Source organism: Stomoxys calcitrans, chromosome 3 (genome assembly GCF_963082655.1).
Source record: "Stomoxys calcitrans chromosome 3, idStoCalc2.1, whole genome shotgun sequence".
NCBI lineage: Eukaryota > Metazoa > Arthropoda > Insecta > Diptera > Muscidae > Stomoxys > Stomoxys calcitrans.
In genome coordinates this window covers 22,313,854-22,331,807 of record NC_081554.1, presented here as the reverse complement: position 1 = coordinate 22,331,807, position 17,954 = coordinate 22,313,854, and the positions used below count along the sequence as shown (strand labels likewise).

Here is a 17,954-nt window from a genome sequence, read left to right as displayed (position 1 = left end):
CACCACAATGGCTTCTGCTAAGATATAAATAGCCCTTATATCTTAGCAGAAGCCATTGTGGTGATTAGAGACCGATTTGGGTTGTTTTTGGAACAGTTGTTGAGAGTCACAACAGAACACCATGTGCAAAATTTCAAACAAATAAGATGAAAATGAAAGCTTCCAGGGTCTCAAAAAGTCATATCGGGAGATCGATTTATATGGGAGCTATATCAGGTTATTGACCGTCTTGGACCGTATTTGGCACAGTTGTTGGCAGTCATTACAGAACATTACATGCTCAATTTCAGCCAAATCGGGCAAAAACTTCGACTTGTAAGGACTCAAGAAATCAAGTCGGGAGATCGATTTAGATGGGAGCAATATCGGGTTATAGACCGATTCACCGTATGCAAAATTTCAGCCAAATCGGACAAAAATTGCGGCTTCAAGAAGTAAAATCGGGAGATCGGTTTACGTGGGAGCTGCATCAGGTTATAAACCGCTTTGAACCGTACCTAACACAGTTGTTGGAAGTCATAACATAATACGACGTGCAAAATTTCAGCCAAATCGAAGAGGAATTGCGGCTTCCAAGGGCTCAAGAAGTCAAATCGGGAGATCGGTCTATATGGCAGCTATATCTAAATATAGTCCGATCAGAACCGTATTCAGGTCGGGTATCAGGAAGCTAAATATAACTCACTGGTTCAAATTTTAGCGAAATCGGTTAAAAAATAAAGATTTTATGGGCTTCAGACCCTTTATCGGCAGATCGGTCTATATGACAGCTGTATCTAAATATAGTCTGATCTGTGCCATATTTGGGTCGAATGTTGGGAGGCTTAAAATTGGGCACTATTCCAAATTTGGGCGAAATCGGATTAAAACTAAAGCTTTTATGGCTTAGAGAACCTTTATCGGGAGATCGGTCTATATGACAGCTATATCTAAATATAGTCCGATCTGAATCACATTTACTTCAGATGTCGGGAGGTTTAAAATAACCCACCGTCTTAAATTTCAGCGACATTGGATAATAATTAAAGCTTTTTTGGCCTACAGACAACAAATATATCTTTTATGGTCTTCAGACCCTCTATCGGGAGATCGGACTATATGGTAGCTATATCTAAATATGGACCGATTTAATCCGTATTTAGTTCAAATGTCGGGAGGCCTAAAATAATCCACTGTTGCAAATTTCAGCGAAATCGGGTAACAAATATAGCTTTTATGGTCTTCAGATCCTTTATCGGGAGATTGGACTATATGGCAGCTATATCTAAATATAGACCGATCTGAACCATAGTTAGGTTAGATTTCGGGAAGCTCAAAATAATTCAATGTTTTAAATTTCAGCGACATTGGGTAATAAATAAAGCTTTTATGGCCTACAGACCCTGTATCGGGAGATCGGTCCATATGGCAGCTATATCTAAATATAGTCCGATCTGAATCACATTTACTTCAGATGTTGAGAGGCTTAAATTAGCCCACTGTTGCAAATTTCAGGGAAATCGGGTTATATATAAAGCTTTTATGGCCTACAGACAACAAATATAGCTTTTATGGTCTTCAGACCCTTTATCGGGAGGTCGGACTATATGACAGCTATATCTAAATACGAACCGATTTAATCCGTATTTAGTTCAGATGTCGGGAGGCCTAGAATAACTCACTGTTTTAAATTTCAGCGACATTGGGTAATAAATAAAGCTTTTATGGCCTACAGACCCTGTATCGGGAGATCGGTCTATATGACAGCTGTATCTAAATATAGTCCGATCTGAACCACATTTACATCAGATGTCGGGAGGTTTAAAATAACCCACTGTCTCAAATTTCAGCGAAATCGGGCAACAAATATAGCTTTTATGGTCTTCAGACCCTCTATCGGGATATCGGTCTATATGGCAGCTATATCTAAATATGGACCGATTTTATCCGTATTTAGTTCAAATGTCGGGGGGCCTAAAATAACCCACTGTTGCAAATTTCAGCGAAATCGGGTAATAAATAAAGCTTTTATGGTCTTCAGACCCTTTATCGGGAGATCGGTCTATATGGTAGCTATATCTAAATATACTCCGATCTGAACCATATTTGGGTCCGTTGTCGGGAAGTCTTAAGCTACTTACTGTTTCAAATTTCAGCAAAATCGGAATTAAAAATATAGTCTGATTTGGTCCGTTCAAGAACTTAACCAGCGTGCATCAAAAAGACGTATCTGTGCCAAATTTCAACTCAATATCTCAATTTTTGAAGGCTCTAGAGTGATTACAACAGATGGACGGACAAACAGATAGACGGACAGACACACGGGCATCTTTAAATCGTCTCAGAATTTTAAGACGATCCGAAATATATGTACTTTGTAGGGTCGGAAATTGATATTTCGATGTGTTGCAAACGGAATGACTAAATGAATATACCTCCTATCCTACGGTGGTGGGTATAAAAATGTAGTATCCTATTTTCACCACGGCATCATTATTCACCATCAGTGAAAATGTCATGGAAATTGTTTAAGTCATTTTTGAGTGTATAAGGAACACACAAACAATTATACCAACAAACACAAATTGATTTTTATATATAAAGAGAAGACATGATTCAAATATGGCATGATGATATCTCAAGATTTGTTTTCTTAAGAATTTCATAGCTACAAATTCGATTAGGGGATGATTTTTCCTGTAATGATCATGTAAAGAACAAATCATCCCCTATAACACTCATGCTGGACAAAACTCATTAAGAACCTGTCTGTTGTACCGAAAATAAGCGACAATGAGTCATATGCCCGGCTAGCTCAGTCGGTAGAGCATGAGACTCTTAATCTCAGGGTCGTGGGTTCGAGCCCCACGTTGGGCGCAAATTTGTTTTTTATTCATTTTTATTGCAGTTCCCTAGTGTTTCATGTTAGGCGCAAATTTGTTTCAATTTTATTTATTTTTATTAGCTTTTAATTTTAGTTTCGGTTTTCTTTTCTTGTCTTGTCTTGTGTTTTTTTTTCTAAAAATAAGTGGGAGTAAGGCCATCAATTGCTGATAGACAAATTAGTGAGTCCAAACATCGCATTGCCTCACATGCGCCGACTTTTGTAAATTTAAATTTAAGTTTTATTTATTTATTATATTTATAAATACATTGGACATAACAAGACTTGAACAAATTAAAAATTCATTTATTATCGGCTTTTTTCTCTTGTTGTGGTTTGAGGGAATTTAATTAATTATGATAAATATTTACAAAAGCTTTTGAAAAATTCATTATTCGACCAGAGGCGGCGGCCGTGGCAGTGGCAGCGTCAACAAAACCTATACGAAAACATGTTGTTGTCTCCATCTGATTGTGTATTTTCACCTAAGGCCCAAATACTTTAGAAAGAACGAAGGTGAGGAGGGGGAAAACTTCGATATAGGCTACAGAGCTGTAAAGTTAATTAGTTATCAGGCCTTAGCGTGGACAAATGCTGATTTATGTGCATTGACAACAACAACTGAACAAATCTGAATAGGAAAAATTGTTACAAACACCGATGAAAGCTGCAAGAGCAGAGAAAATATTTTTCACCCAATGGGGCAAAGGAAGGCAGAGTTTCATAGTCTATTGCCATTTTTATACTCTCCACCATAGCATGGGGGTATACTAATTTCGTCATTCTGTTTGTAACTACTCGAAATATGCGTCTGAGACCCCATGATCGTCGTGACAATTTATGTGGATCTAGCCATGTTCGTCCGTCTGTCCGTCCGTCTATCTGTCGAAAGCACGCTAACTTTCGAAGGAGTAAAGCCGCTAGCCACTTGAAATTTTGCACCAATACTTCTTATTAGTGTAGGTCGGTGGGATTGTAAATGGGCCATATCGGTCCATGTTTTGATATAGCTGCCATCTAAACCGATCTTGGGACTTGACTTCTTGAGCCTCTAGAGGGCGCAATTCTTATCCGATTGGAATGAAATTTGGCATGACGTGTTTTGTTATGATATCCAATAACTCTGCCAAGTATGGTTCAAATCGGTGCATAGCTGCTATATAAACTGATCTTGGGTCTTGACTTCTTGAGCCTCTAGAGGGCGCAATTCTTATCCGATTGAAATGAAATTTTGCACGACGTGTTTTGCTGTGATATCCAACAACTATGCAAAGTTAGGTTCAAATCGGTCCATAACCTGATATAGCTGCCATATAAGCCGATCTTGGGTCTTGACTTCTTGAGCCGCTAGAGGGCGCAATTCTTATCCGATTGGAATGATATTTTGCACGACGTGTTTCGATATGATAACCATCAACTCTGCCAAGTATGGTTCAAATCGGTGCATAACCTGACATAGCTGTCATATAAACCGATCTTGGGTATTGACTTCTTGAGCCTCTAGAGGGCGCAATTCTTATCCGATTGAAATGAAATTTTGCACGAGGTGTTTTGTTATGATATCTAACAACTCTGCCAAGTATGGTTCAAATCGGTGCACAACCTGCTATAGCTGCCATATAAACCGATCTAGGGTCTTGACTTCTTGAGCCTCTAGAGTGCGCAATTCTTATCCGATTGGAATGAAATTTTGCACGACGTCTTTTGCTATGATATCCAACAACTGTGCCAAGTATGGTTCATATCGGTGCACAACCTGCTATAGCTGCCATATAAACCGATCTGGGGTCTTGACTTCTTGAGCCTCTAGAGTGCGCAATTCTTATACGATTAGAATGAAATTTGGCACGACGTGTTTTGTTATAATGTTTAACAACTACGCCCAGTATGGTTCAAATCGGCCCATAGCCTGATATAGCTGTCATATAAACCGATCTTGGGTCTTGAATTCTTGAGCCTCTAGAGGGCGCAATTCTTATCCGATTAGAATGAAATTTTGCAAGAGGTGTTTTGTTATGATGTCCAACAACTCTGCCGACTATGGTTCAAATCAGCCCATACCCTGATATAGCTGCCATATAAACCGATCTTGGGTCTTGACTTTTTGAGCTTCTAGAGGGCGCACTTCTTATCCGATTGAAATGAAATTTTGCACGACGTGTTTTGTTATGATTACCAACAACTCTGCCAAATATGGTTCAAATCGGCCAATAACCTGATATAGCTGCCATATAAACCGATCTTGGGTCTTGACTTCTTGAGCCTCTAGAGGTCGCAATTATTATCCGATTTGCCTAACATTTTGTACGACGCATCCTCTCATGACCATCAACATACGTGTTTATTATGGTCTGAATCGGTCTATAGCCTGATACAGCTCCCACATATATCGATCTCTCTATTTTACTTCTTGAGCCCCCAAAGGCCGCAATTCTCATTCGAATTGGCTGACATTTTACACAGGTCTCCAACATATAATTTAATTGTGGTCCGAACCCGACCTTATCTTGATATCGCTCTAATAGCAGAGCAAACTATTTCTTTTATCCTTTTTTTACCTAAGTAGAGATGTCGGGAAAAGAACTCAACAAATGCGATCCATGGTGGAGGGTATATAAGATTCGGCCCAGCCGAACTTAGCACGCTTTTACTTGTTTTTTCTATGGTGTTATCACAATTCTAGGAGTGTTGACCAATGGAGCGCTAGGAGTTAATGCAGTTTCCCACTAGAAAAAAAAACCATAAATCACATGGCTTTCAGATCTCTTTGGCCGGGTCTCAGGCTTGCCAACACCAACATTTCTTTCTAATGATGGTGTCAATATGGAGTGTCTGTATGATATCCAAGTGGCGAATGTGCAAAGGAAACGCAACGAAACCACCAAAACGGAAGTTAAGGGTTTGGTCTAATAAAAGAAGATTAATCGAAATTTGTATTAAATATTCCTAGCTGGTACTGTTACTACCACTTACTACTATGTGGTTATCTTGTTCTGCTCCTGCTGCTTTAGCTGCTGGTGGTTGCTGGGTTTGGTGCGTTGGCGCTTTGAAAACTCGTTAAAAGGTTAATGCCATTTGGAAATTGATACCAGCGTTTTGTTTTTCTTTTTTCTTCGTCTTTCCCTTTCTTTTACCTCAGCTCATCCAATTCGCTGGAAAGGGTGGAGTTTGCTTTTATGGCAGACTTAAGTGATTAAAGAAAGGGCATGCAGAACCATAGGGATTCACCACAATGTGGGCTATTGCCTTGATGTCAGTTTAACACGCAATTGATTAATTTAACGGAAGTTAGCGTTACATTGATAATTGATGTGCATATTTATTGAATTTATGCAAGAAAACTTCGATATCTAATTGATGGATTTTTATTGAAAATGAATAGCAAAGAAGAAAGTCCGATCCCTTTTCATTGAGCTTAAAAAAACACTGGGCAGAACTTTATGATATATGGAAAGTCTTTATGGTCCATATGTAGTACGAGTGTTCTTGGGCTAATTTGCATTAGCAGCATGCAGCATTTGGATCGATTTGGATCTCCTTGGGTTAAAAGTACCAAATTTATGAACTCCAGATGATTTAGTGGGCGATCGATCTATGCTGCGGTTTAAGGAAATAGAAAGCCCGAAACATGACTGAGAAATCAAAACCTGTTATGAGCAAAGAGCGAAGCAAAAATTTGCTGCGCCCAACGTGGGGCTCGAACCCACGACCCTGAGATTAAGAGTCTCATGCTCTACCGACTGAGCATGCATTAGCAGCATGCAGCATTTGGATCGATATGGATCTCGTTGGGTTAAAAGTACCAACTTTATGAACTCCAGATGATTTAGTGGGAGATCGATCTATGCTGCGGTTTAAGGAAATAGAAAGCCCGAAACATGACTGAGAAATCAAAACCTGTTATGAGCAAAGAGCGAAGCAAAAATTTGCTGCGCCCAACGTGGGGCTCGAACCCACGACCCTGAGATTAAGAGTCTCATGCTCTACCGACTGAGCTAGCCGGGCATATGTTGCAGCGAATATGACCATATGCCATTCAGAAACAAGCCTCCGATGAATGTTGGGAATGATTTTTTTACCTCTAATAGATCTGGCGAAATCAATGAATCCGTACAGATATTGTGGTGCCTGCGTGTAGATCAGTCTATGCAGAAAACTTAGCGACCTCAGGTACAACAAGTGTTGGAAGGAGACGCCATACAGCGATAAAGAGTATTCAGAGATGGAGTCGCGACGTCTCAAGCCAAATACATAACGAGTAACGCTATTAAAAAAGATGTTTAGCTTACGTCTACTTACCGAGTCGCAATTAGCAAACAACTCGCAGCCAGGAACAAGTTAAGTCTTTGCCAAGAATGGCCCAGAGAATATCCTTGACCATCGATGGGGTCGATATGATTACTCCAAGTCAGAGTGCTATTAATAACCACACCCAAGTTCTTTGCATGAGGAACGATTTCCAATCTAGCGTCGTTAATGAATATACCGACATCAAATGAAAAACGAGACAGCCTGTTTCTGATAACAAAACACTTGGACTTTACAGGGTTGAGACACAGGCCCACTTGCTGACTCTTGACAGATCATGATTAAGCAGACGTATATTTTCAGCAATCTCACATCGTCAGCGTACCTCACAATAAGACAATTGTCTCGCCAAGTCGTTACTGTACAATGAAAAGAGAAGAGGATCCCTGAGGAACACCTTTTAAAACAAGCAGAGGTGCCGATAGAGAAGACTTATAACTGAGGGACTGAGTGCGGTGTGACAGGTATGACAAAATAAGACGAACGGATGTAGAAGAAAATTTTTAAAGATGTTTCATGATCCACAGTATCAAATGCCTTAGAATGGTCAAGAAGAACAAGGAAATTTATCTTGTCATTCTCCAAATTGACTCTGATCTTCTCAGTGACCTCTGCCAAGCTGTGGTTAGGACATAAACCCGGACTGTCTCACATATAACAAAGAGTTCTCGTTGACAATAGACGACATTAGCAAATACAGCAATTTCTCAAAGACCTTTGACAAGTAATAAAGAATCGCAATTGGTCTATATAAGGTAGTGGGATGACCTTGGCATGCTTCCACGCTAATGGAAAATAACTCGTGGTCAAAATCCTATGGAAAACATAGGTTACATGAGGAATATTAATAGGGGGGAGCAAGAGTCTTACAAATCGAGGATCAATGCCATCAGATCCGACAGCGTTAGACTTTACAGTCGCGACACATTCAAGGACATCGGCGGGACAAATACAGCTGAAGCCAAACCGAGAGTCGTCATCGAGGGAGGGGGAGATATTGAAGCCATAGAAATTGGGATCAACTGGGATCTGTGGGACATTAACAAAGGCATCATTAAGTCCATTGATGTCTAAGTTTGTTGAACATCTATTAGTATCTTTCCCAATTCCTATGTCTCTAATAATCTTCCAAGTTCTCTTGGAGCCTATTGCAGAAGTAAAGCGTCTGTAATAGTAGTCTTTCTTGGCTATCTTAATCAACTTATTGACGTGGTCTCTTGCTGAGCGAAAGGCATCATGTAACTCAGACGTCCTAAAACGAGTAGAATACGAATCTGATATCCAATTGTTGCACCAAGTTTCTGGGTATCCACCCCTTCCCCAACAAGACTTATTTACTGACCATGGCAATATGGGGCTTAGATATAAGGTATTGGGTTGCCCAAAAAGTAATTGCGGATTTTTCATATAGTCGGCGTTGACAAATTTTTTCACAGCTTGTGACTCTGTAATTGCATTCTTTCTTCTGTCAGTTATCAGCTGTTACTTTTAGCTTGCTTTAGAAAAAAAGTGTAAAAAAAGTATATTTGATTAAAGTTCATTCTACGTCTTATTAAAAATGCATTTACTTTCTTTTAAAAAATCCGCAATTACTTTTTGGGCAACCCAATATTTGAGTGTATAATACGAATCTAATATCCTAAGGTGGGTTCAAGTGTTTGAGGGGTTCACCCCTTACAAAAGCACCCCCAAAAGAGGAAAATTTACGTCCATAGCAATAAGGGGCTTAAATGAAAAGTCTTTAGGGGTAAAGCAGGAGTCTGATATCAATATTCGGGATAAAGTGTCTATGGGTCCACCCCACCCCCATAACACCACCCATATTTGTTAACCATTCCAATATGGGGCTGTAATAACAGGTATTTTAGAGTAGAACACGAATCTGATAGATATTTTCAGGGCCAACTCACCGAACGGCCGCCCATCCCCCAAAACACTCCCCAAACCTGTCATATTTGCTGCTATGGAAATATGGGGCTCCAATGAAAGGTATTTGAGAGTAGACCACGAATCTGAATTTCAAAATTCGGTACCAACTGCCTAGGGGACGTCCCATCCCCATAACAATACCTTAATGGGACGGATTTGCTTACCATGACAATTTGGGTATTAAAGGGAGTGGATGTCGATATTGATAGTTTTTAGGGCCCATAGCTCAAACTGGACATATTTGCTGACTTTTGCAATAAGGTATTAAATAAAAGGTATTTGAGATTGGAAAACGAATTTGATATCAAATAAAGGTATTTGAGAGGGGAAAACGAATCTGACATCCAAATGAGGGACTATGTATTTGGGGCACCGCACTTTTTCCAAAAAACCCCCAAAGAGTACAAATTTTGGGGCCAAATGTTTGAGAATGCCTCATCTCATAAACTCCCCTTAAAACAATGGCAATATGGGGTTTAAATTACTGTTTGTCAAGCGATATACATATGGTTGCCCAAAAAGTAATTGCGGATTTTTTAAAAGAAAGTAAATGCATTTTTAATAAAACTTATAATGAACTTTAATCAAATATACTTTTTTTGCACTTTTTTCTAAAGCAAGCTAAAAGTAACAGCTGATAACTGACAGAAGAAAGAATGCAATTACAAAGTCACAAGCCGTTGAAAAAATTTATCAACGCCGACTATATGAAAAATCCGCAATTACTTTTTGAGCAACCCAATATATTCATACCATGGTATTTCACTAAAGGCTCTTTAATTGTCGAAAATACATATTCAAAGCATTATTTTTTTCCATATAAAGTAAAAAAAGACGTAGCGAAACGGGCCTGGTTCAGCTAGTTTTTTTATAAAATTTACGAAAACTAATTTTTGTTTAGTTCAAAAAAAGTATAGCGCCCAACGTGGGGCTCGAACCCACGACCCTGAGATTAAGAGTCTCATGCTCTACCGACTGAGCTAGCCGGGCATGTCAATAACAATGGATAATTTGTATGTTGTCGTTTCGTTAACATCGTGCGAAGGATCGTTTTATGGTCTATTAATTGTAACAAAATCATCCCTTAACCCATTAGGGGTGAATGGGTAAAACATTTCCCAAAAATAAATAGATTGCTGCATCTGTAATTTACCTAAAAAAATACATTTAAGGCGATAGGTTTTGTACTTTGAACTTATGCCAACCACCGTAGGATAGGGGGTATATTCATTTAGTCATTCCGTTTGAAACACATCGATATATCAATTTCCGACCCTACAAAGTATATGTATATCGGATCGTCGTAAAATTCTGAGACGATTTAACGATGTCCGTGTGTCTGTCCGTCCGTATGTTGTAATCACTCTACAGGCTTCAAAAATTGAGATATCTGTGCTGAAATTTGGCACAGATACGTATTTTCAATGCACGCTGGTTAAGTTCTTGAACGGGCCAAATCGGACCATATTTGCATATAGCTGCTATATAGACCGATTTTCCGATAAATGGTCTAATGCCAATAAAAACTTAATTTTTCATCCGATTTTGCCGAAATTTAAAACAGTGAGTAGCTTTAGTAGCTCCCGACATCTGACCCAAATACGGTTCAGATTGGAATATATTTAGATAAAGCTACCATATAGACTGATCTCCCGATAAAGGGTCCATAAACCATAAAAGCTTTATTTATTACCCGATTTCGCTGAAATTTGAAATAGTGGGTTATTTTAAGCCTCCCCAAATCTGACCTAAATATGGGTTGGATCGGTCCATATTTAGATATAGCTGCCATATAGACCGATCTCCCGATAAAAGCTTTATTTATTACCAAAATTCGCTGAAATATAAAACAGTGAGTAGTTACAGGCCGTTTAAATTCGAACCTTAATATGGTTCAGATCGGACTATATTTAGATATAGCTGCCATATATACCGATCCATCGATTAAGGGTCTGAATACCATAAAAGCTTTATTTATTACCCGATTTCGCTGAAATTTGAAACAGTGGGTTACTGTAAGCCTCCCGATATCTGACCTAAATATGGGTTGGATCGGTCCATACTTAGATATAGCTGCCATATAGACCGATCTCCCGATAAAGGGTTTGAAGCCCATAAAAGCTTTATTTATAACCCGATTTCGATGAAATTTAAAACAGTAGGTTATTTTAAGCCTCCCGACATCTGACTTAAATATGATTTCGCTGAAATTTGAGACAGTGAGTGGTTTCAAGTCTCCCAACATCCGACCTAATATGGTTCTGATCGGACTATATTTAGATATAGCTGCCGTATAGACCAATCTGTCGATAAGGGGACTGAAGCCCATAAAAGCTTTATTTATTACCCGATCTTGATGAAATTTGAATCAATAATTTTTTCTGGGCCTCCCGATATCGGACCTTAATATGGTTCAGATTGGTTTATATTTGCATATAGCTGCCATAAGGACCAATATTTTGTTTTACAAAATTGAATAGTGTCTTATATATATTAGACCACTCCAATGTCCGTGCCGAATTTGGGTGCTTAAGTTATCCAATTTCACCGGATTGTGACGAAAAGGGGTTTACATATATACCCGAAGTGATGGGTATACAAAGTTCGGCCCGGCCGAACTTAATGCCTTGTTTTCTTTTCTCTACTTTTGTTTCAATATTGCAGGAAAATCTTCGCAGAAAGGGGATTTTTAATCAAGTAAATGCGTGCTAAGTTCGGCCAGGCTGAATCTTTGGAACCCACCGCCATGGGTTCTGCTTAAAATTTATACAAACTAAATTTAGATGAAGGGCATCATTTTATTCAACATACAAAACTTCTGTCAAACCAGCAAAAATTAAAGGATAATCGAGAGACCGGTTTATATGGGAGCTATATCTGGTTATAGACCGATTCGGATCGTACTTGGCACAGTTGCTGGAAGTCATAACAAAACAAATGCAAATTTTGCCCATGAACACTCCACTAAGGAACAGGGGCAAACTTCTCACATATCAATGAGTGCAGTCCTATTCAAGTATTAAGTTCAATGATAAGTTGCCTCCTTTTTATAGCCGAGTCCGAACGAACGGCATGCCGCAGTGCGACACCTCTTTGGAGAGAAGTTTTACATGGCATAGTACCTCACAAATGTTGCCAGCATTAGGAGGGGAACACTACCGTTTGAAATTTTTTTTCCGATGGTCTCTCCAGGATTCGAACCCAGGCGTTCAGCGTCATAGGCGGACATGCTAACCTCTGCGCTACGGTGACCTCATAACAAAACACTATGTTTAAAAAGTTGTAGCTAAATTGGACAAAAATTGCGGATTGTAAGGATCAAATCGGGAGATCGCTTTATATTGTAGCTAAATCTGGTTATAGACCGATTTGGACCGTACTTGACAAAACAACTGTGTAAACATTATTTGCAAAATTTTAGCCAATTCGGACGAAATTTATGGCTTCCAGGGCTCAAGAAGTCAAAACGGGAGATCGGTTTATATGGGAGCTCTGTCAGGCTATTGATCGATTTGAACCGTACTTGCCTTTGTTGTTGAAGGTCATAACAGACCACTATGAACCGAATGTCAGCCAAATCGGACGAATTTTGTGGCTTCCAGGAGCTCAAGAAGTCAAATCGGGAGATTGGTTTATATGGGAGCTATATCCAAATCTGGACCGATCTGAGTCAAATTGAAGAAGGATGTCGAAGGGGCTAACACAACTCACTGTCCCAAATATCGGCGACATTGGACAATAAATGCACTTTTTATGGCCCCAAAACCTAAAACCGAGAAATCGGTCTATATGGCAGCTATATCAAAATCAGGACCGAACTGTGCCATATTGCAGAAGTATGTCGAGGGGTTTAACTTAACCCACTGTCCCAAATTTCGGCGACATCGGACAATAGATGCGCCTTTTTGGGTCCAAAGCCTTAAATCGGGGGACCGGTATATATGGCAGCTATATCCAAATCTAATCCAATCAGGGCCAAATTGAAGAAGGATGTCGAAGGGCCTAACACAACTCACTGTCCCAAATTTCAGCGAAATTGGATAATAAATGTGGCTTTTATGGGTCTAAGACCCTAAATCGGAGGATCGGTCTATATGGCAGCTATATCCAAATCTGGACCGCTCTGGGCCAAATTTACAAAGGATGTCGAAGGGCCTAACACAACTCACTGTCCCAAATTTCGGCGACGTCGGACAATAAATGCGCTTTTTATGGCCCCAAAACCTAAAACCGAGAAATCGGTCCGTATGGCAGCTATATCCAAATCAGGACCGATCTGTGCGATATTGCAAAAGTATGTCGAGGGGCTTAACTTAACTCACTGTCCCAAATATCGGCGACATCGGACAATAGATGCGCCTTTTATGGGCGCAAAGCCTTGAATCGAGGGATCGGTCTATATGGCAGCTATATCCAAATCTGATCCGATCAGGGCCAAATTGAAGAAGGATATCTAAGGGCCTAACACAACTCACTGTCCCAAATTTCAGCGAAATCGCATAATAAATGTAGCTTTTATGGGTCTAAGACCCTAAATCGGAGGATCGGTCTATATGGCAGCTATATCCAAATCTGGACCGCTCTGGGCCAAATTTACGAAGGATGTCGAAGGGCCTAGGACAACTCACTTTCTAAAATTTCAGCAAAATCGGATAATAAATGTGGCTTTTATGGGCCTAAGACCCTAAATTGGGCGGATCGGTCTATATGGCAGCTATATCCAAATCTGCACCGATCTGAGTCAAATTGAAGATGGATTTTGTAGGGCCTAAAACAACTTACTGCTCCAAAATTCAGCAAAATCAGATAATAAATGTGGCTTTTATGTGCCTAAGACCCTAAATCGGCGGATCGGTCTATATGGCAGTTATATCCAAATCTGGACCGATCTGAGCCAAATTAAAGAAGGATGTCGAAGGGTCTAACACAACTCACTGTCCCAAATTTCGGCGACATTGGACAATAAATGCACTTTTTATGGCCCCAAAACCTAAAACCGAGAAATCGGTCCGTATGGCAGCTATATCCCAATCAGGACCGATCTGTGCGATATTGCAGAAGTATGTCGAGGGGCTTAACTTAACTCGCTGTCCTAAATTTCGGCGATATCGGACAATAGATGCGCCTTTTATGGGCCCAAAGCCTTAAATCGGAGGATCGGTCTATGAGGCAGCTATATCCAAATCTAGACCTCTCTGGGCCAAATTTACGAAGGATGTCGAAGGGTCTAACACAACTCACTGTCCCAAATTTCGGCGATATCGGATAATAAATGTGGCTTTTATGGGTCTAAGACCCTAATTCGTAGGATCGGTCTATATGGCAGCTATAGCCAAATCTTTACCGCTCTGGTCCAAATTGAAGAAGGATGACGAAGGGCCTTATACAACTCACTGTCCCAAATTTCAGCGAAATCGGATAATAAATGTGGCTTTTATGGGCCTAAGACCCTAAATCGGCGGATCAGTCTATATGGGGGCTATATCAATATATAGTCCGATATAGCCCATCTTCGAACTTAACCTGCTTATGTACAGAAAAAGAATCTGTGCAAAGTTTCAGCTCAATATCTCCTATTTTAAAGACTGTAGCGTGATTTCAACAGACAGACGGACGGACATGTCTAGATCGTTTTAGATTTATACGCTGATCAAGAATATATGTACTATATAGGGTCGGAAACAGATATTTTGATGTGTTGCAAACGGAATGACAAAATGAATATACCCCCATCGTTCGGTGGTGGGTATAAAAATAAAGTATTTGTGCAAAATTTCAAGCGACTAACTTTACGCATTCGACCGCTATCGTGATTTCGGTGGACGGACGTACAGACCGTCATGGCTAGATCGAATCAGAATGTAGAGACGATCCAGGATGTATATACTTTATGGGGTCTTAGACGAATATTTCGAGGTTTTACAAACGGACTAGTTTAGTATACCCCCATCCTACGGTGTTGGGTATGAAAAAATTAGTTAGCGCCCAACGTGGGGCTCGAACCCACGACCCTGAGATTAAGAGTCTCATGCTCTACCGACTGAGCTAGCCGGGCCTTGTAAGAGACTACCTGAAAATAGCTTATTTTGTATTTGGTGTAAAATATGTATTTTGAGTATAGTCCTTAGAATTTCATTCTAAAAATAAAATTGGGGGTAAAATATTTCATTTTTTGTTTATTCAAAATTTTTATATGAAGGAATGGTTCTGTATTTGACGCAATAACTAAGGTGAGTTACATTTGATTCTTAGTTTTCAATTTCCTTATATGCCCGGCTAGCTCAGTCGGTAGAGCATGAGACTCTTAATCTCAGGGTCGTGGGTTCGAGCCCCACGTTGGGCGCTAACTCAATATTTTCCCTCTAACACTAAAAACATTTATCATTGTTCAACATTAATCTACTTACATGCCATCTATCATCATGGTAAACCTATCATAAATTTACAGCTACCATTCACTTTTGCTGCTGGTGATGCCTTTCCCTTAAAATAAAGACAACTCAATAATCCGTAATAATATGCTTTAGACTTCCAAAAACAATCTAAACATACATACCTCTACAACTAATTAAAATTCCTCAAATGTTTAATCGCCTTAATAATAAACACGATTGTTGTGATTCTCAACAATGAAAAAAAAAAACATTCCGCATGTTCTTGGAAATTAGTTCATTCTCGTCCATCTGAGAAATACACCACATGGATACAATGCCGGACAGACATGAGATACCATCGATCACTCATACAATTGGGGGGGTGATTTCTGAAAATCTAAAACGGTGTTTGCATACAAATCACTACTCGACGCGGGACGAGTAGGCACACGCTCACTCGTGTGACTACCTGAAAACTACAGCGTTCTCGTTCTTGTGGTTCTTTATGGCTATTTTTAGACTTTATGCTCACATAAGATATTTGTTCTTGTTTTTTGTGTATTATGGTATGATTTTGGCTATTTTTTTTATCGGTGATCATATGCCCGGCTAGCTCAGTCGGTAGAGCATGAGACTCTTAATCTCAGGGTCGTGGGTTCGAGCCCCACGTTGGGCGCAGGTTTATTTTTATTTTTTTTTTTCAAAAAATTTAAGGAGTCGTATTACCATTTTTGTAACCAATAAATATTTGTTTTTGTTGTTGTGGAAAATATTTTCGGTGATTGATGGCTTATAAAACTTCGAACGTGTGAACAAATTTAACCTGTTAGAAAGTCACACATTTTAATTTGCTTATCATTTGTAGGCAACGTTTTTATACCCTCCACCATAGGATGGGGGTATACTGATTTCGTCATTCTGTTTGTAACATCTCAAAATATTATATTCTTGATTGTCATGTCATTTTAAGTCGATCTATTGTATTGGGTTGCCCAAAAAGTAATTGCGGATTTTTCATATAGTCGGTGTTGACAAATTTTTTCACAGCTTGTGACTCTATAATTGCATTCTTTCTTCTGTCAGTTATCAGCTGTTACTTTTAGCGTGCTTTAGAAAAAAAGTGTAAAAGAAGTATATTTGATTAAAGTTCATTCTAAGTCCTAGAAAAAATGCATTTACTTTCTTTTAAAAAATCCGCAATTACTTATTGGGCAACCCAATAGTTATGTCCGTCCGTCTGTCTGTCGAAAGCACGCTAACTTTCGAAGGAGTAAAGCTAGCGGCTTGAAATTTTACACAAATACATTATATTAGTGTAGGTCGGTTGGTATTGTAAATGGGCCAAATCGGTCCATGTTTTAATATAGCTGCCATATAAACCGATCTTAGGTCTTGACTTCTTGAGTCTCTAGAGGGCGCAATTCTTATTCAATTGGAATGAAATTTTGCACGTTGTATTTTGGTATCACTTTCAACAACTGCGCTAAGTATGGTTCTCATCGGTCCATGTTTTGATATAGCTGCCATATAATCCGATCTTGGGTCTTGACTTCTTGAGCCTCTAGAGGGCGCAATTCTCATCCGATTTGACTGAAATTCAACACGTAGTGTTTTGGTACCACTTCCAATAAATGTGCTAAGTATGGTTCTCATCGGTCCATGTTTTCATATAGCTGCCATATAAACCGATCTTGGGTCTTGACTTCTTGAGCCTCTAGAGGGCGCAATTCTCATCCAATTTGACTGAAATTTTACACTAAGTGTTTTGGTTTCACTTCCAATAACTGTGTTAAGTATGATTTCATTCGATTCATAATCTGGTATAGCTGTCATATAAACCGATCTCGGGTCTTGACTTCTTAAGCCAATAGAGGGCGTAATTCTCATCCGATTTGTCTGACATTTTGCATGAGGATTTCTGTTACGACTTCCAATAATTGTGCTGAGTATGGTGCAAATCAGCACATAAACTGATATAGCTGCCATATAAGCAGATCTGGGATCTTGACTTCTTGAGCCTCTAGAGGGCTCAATTCTCATCCGATTTGGCAGAAATTTTGTACAACGGCTTCTCTCATGACCTACAACATACGTGTCTAATATGGTCTGAATCGATCTATAGCTTGATACAGCTCCCATATAATCCTATCTCCCGATTTTGCTTCTTGAGCCCCTATGAGGGGCAATTCTTATCCGAATGAACTGAAATATTACACAATGACTTCTACAATGTTCAGCATTCATTTATGGTCCCAATCGGACTATAACTTGATATAGCTCCAATAGCAAAACAGTTCTTAATCAATATTATTTGTTTGCCTACGAAGAGATACCGTGCATAGAACTCGACAAATGCGAGCCATGGTGGAGGGTAGATAAGATTCGGCCCAGCCGAACTTAGCACGCTCTTACTTATTTCTCTTTTGAATTTTTTTATTTTCACATGGGACTCATCTGAAGCTTTGTTATCTCTTGGGGCA

General features: G+C 39.4%; 7 non-coding genes across 7 annotated transcripts; 3 read left to right on the top strand and 4 right to left on the bottom strand.

Annotated features, from left to right (window-relative positions):
* The first annotated feature begins 2,783 nt into the window (after positions 1-2,783).
* Positions 2,784-2,856, top strand: Trnak-cuu (transfer RNA lysine (anticodon CUU)). The gene has a single exon. It is a non-coding gene; the product is annotated as a tRNA-Lys (tRNA).
* Positions 2,857-6,545: 3,689 nt separating this feature from the next.
* Trnak-cuu (transfer RNA lysine (anticodon CUU)) lies at positions 6,546-6,613 on the bottom strand. The gene has a single exon. It is a non-coding gene; the product is annotated as a tRNA-Lys (tRNA).
* Positions 6,614-6,795: 182 nt separating this feature from the next.
* Trnak-cuu (transfer RNA lysine (anticodon CUU)) lies at positions 6,796-6,868 on the bottom strand. Its single transcript has one exon. It is a non-coding gene; the product is annotated as a tRNA-Lys (tRNA).
* Positions 6,869-10,017: 3,149 nt separating this feature from the next.
* Positions 10,018-10,090, bottom strand: Trnak-cuu (transfer RNA lysine (anticodon CUU)). The gene has a single exon. It is a non-coding gene; the product is annotated as a tRNA-Lys (tRNA).
* A 4,992-nt stretch (positions 10,091-15,082) lies between these two features.
* On the bottom strand, positions 15,083-15,155 carry Trnak-cuu (transfer RNA lysine (anticodon CUU)). Its single transcript has one exon. It is a non-coding gene; the product is annotated as a tRNA-Lys (tRNA).
* A 215-nt stretch (positions 15,156-15,370) lies between these two features.
* Trnak-cuu (transfer RNA lysine (anticodon CUU)) lies at positions 15,371-15,443 on the top strand. The gene has a single exon. It is a non-coding gene; the product is annotated as a tRNA-Lys (tRNA).
* A 634-nt stretch (positions 15,444-16,077) lies between these two features.
* Trnak-cuu (transfer RNA lysine (anticodon CUU)) lies at positions 16,078-16,150 on the top strand. The gene has a single exon. It is a non-coding gene; the product is annotated as a tRNA-Lys (tRNA).
* The last annotated feature ends 1,804 nt before the right edge of the window (positions 16,151-17,954 follow it).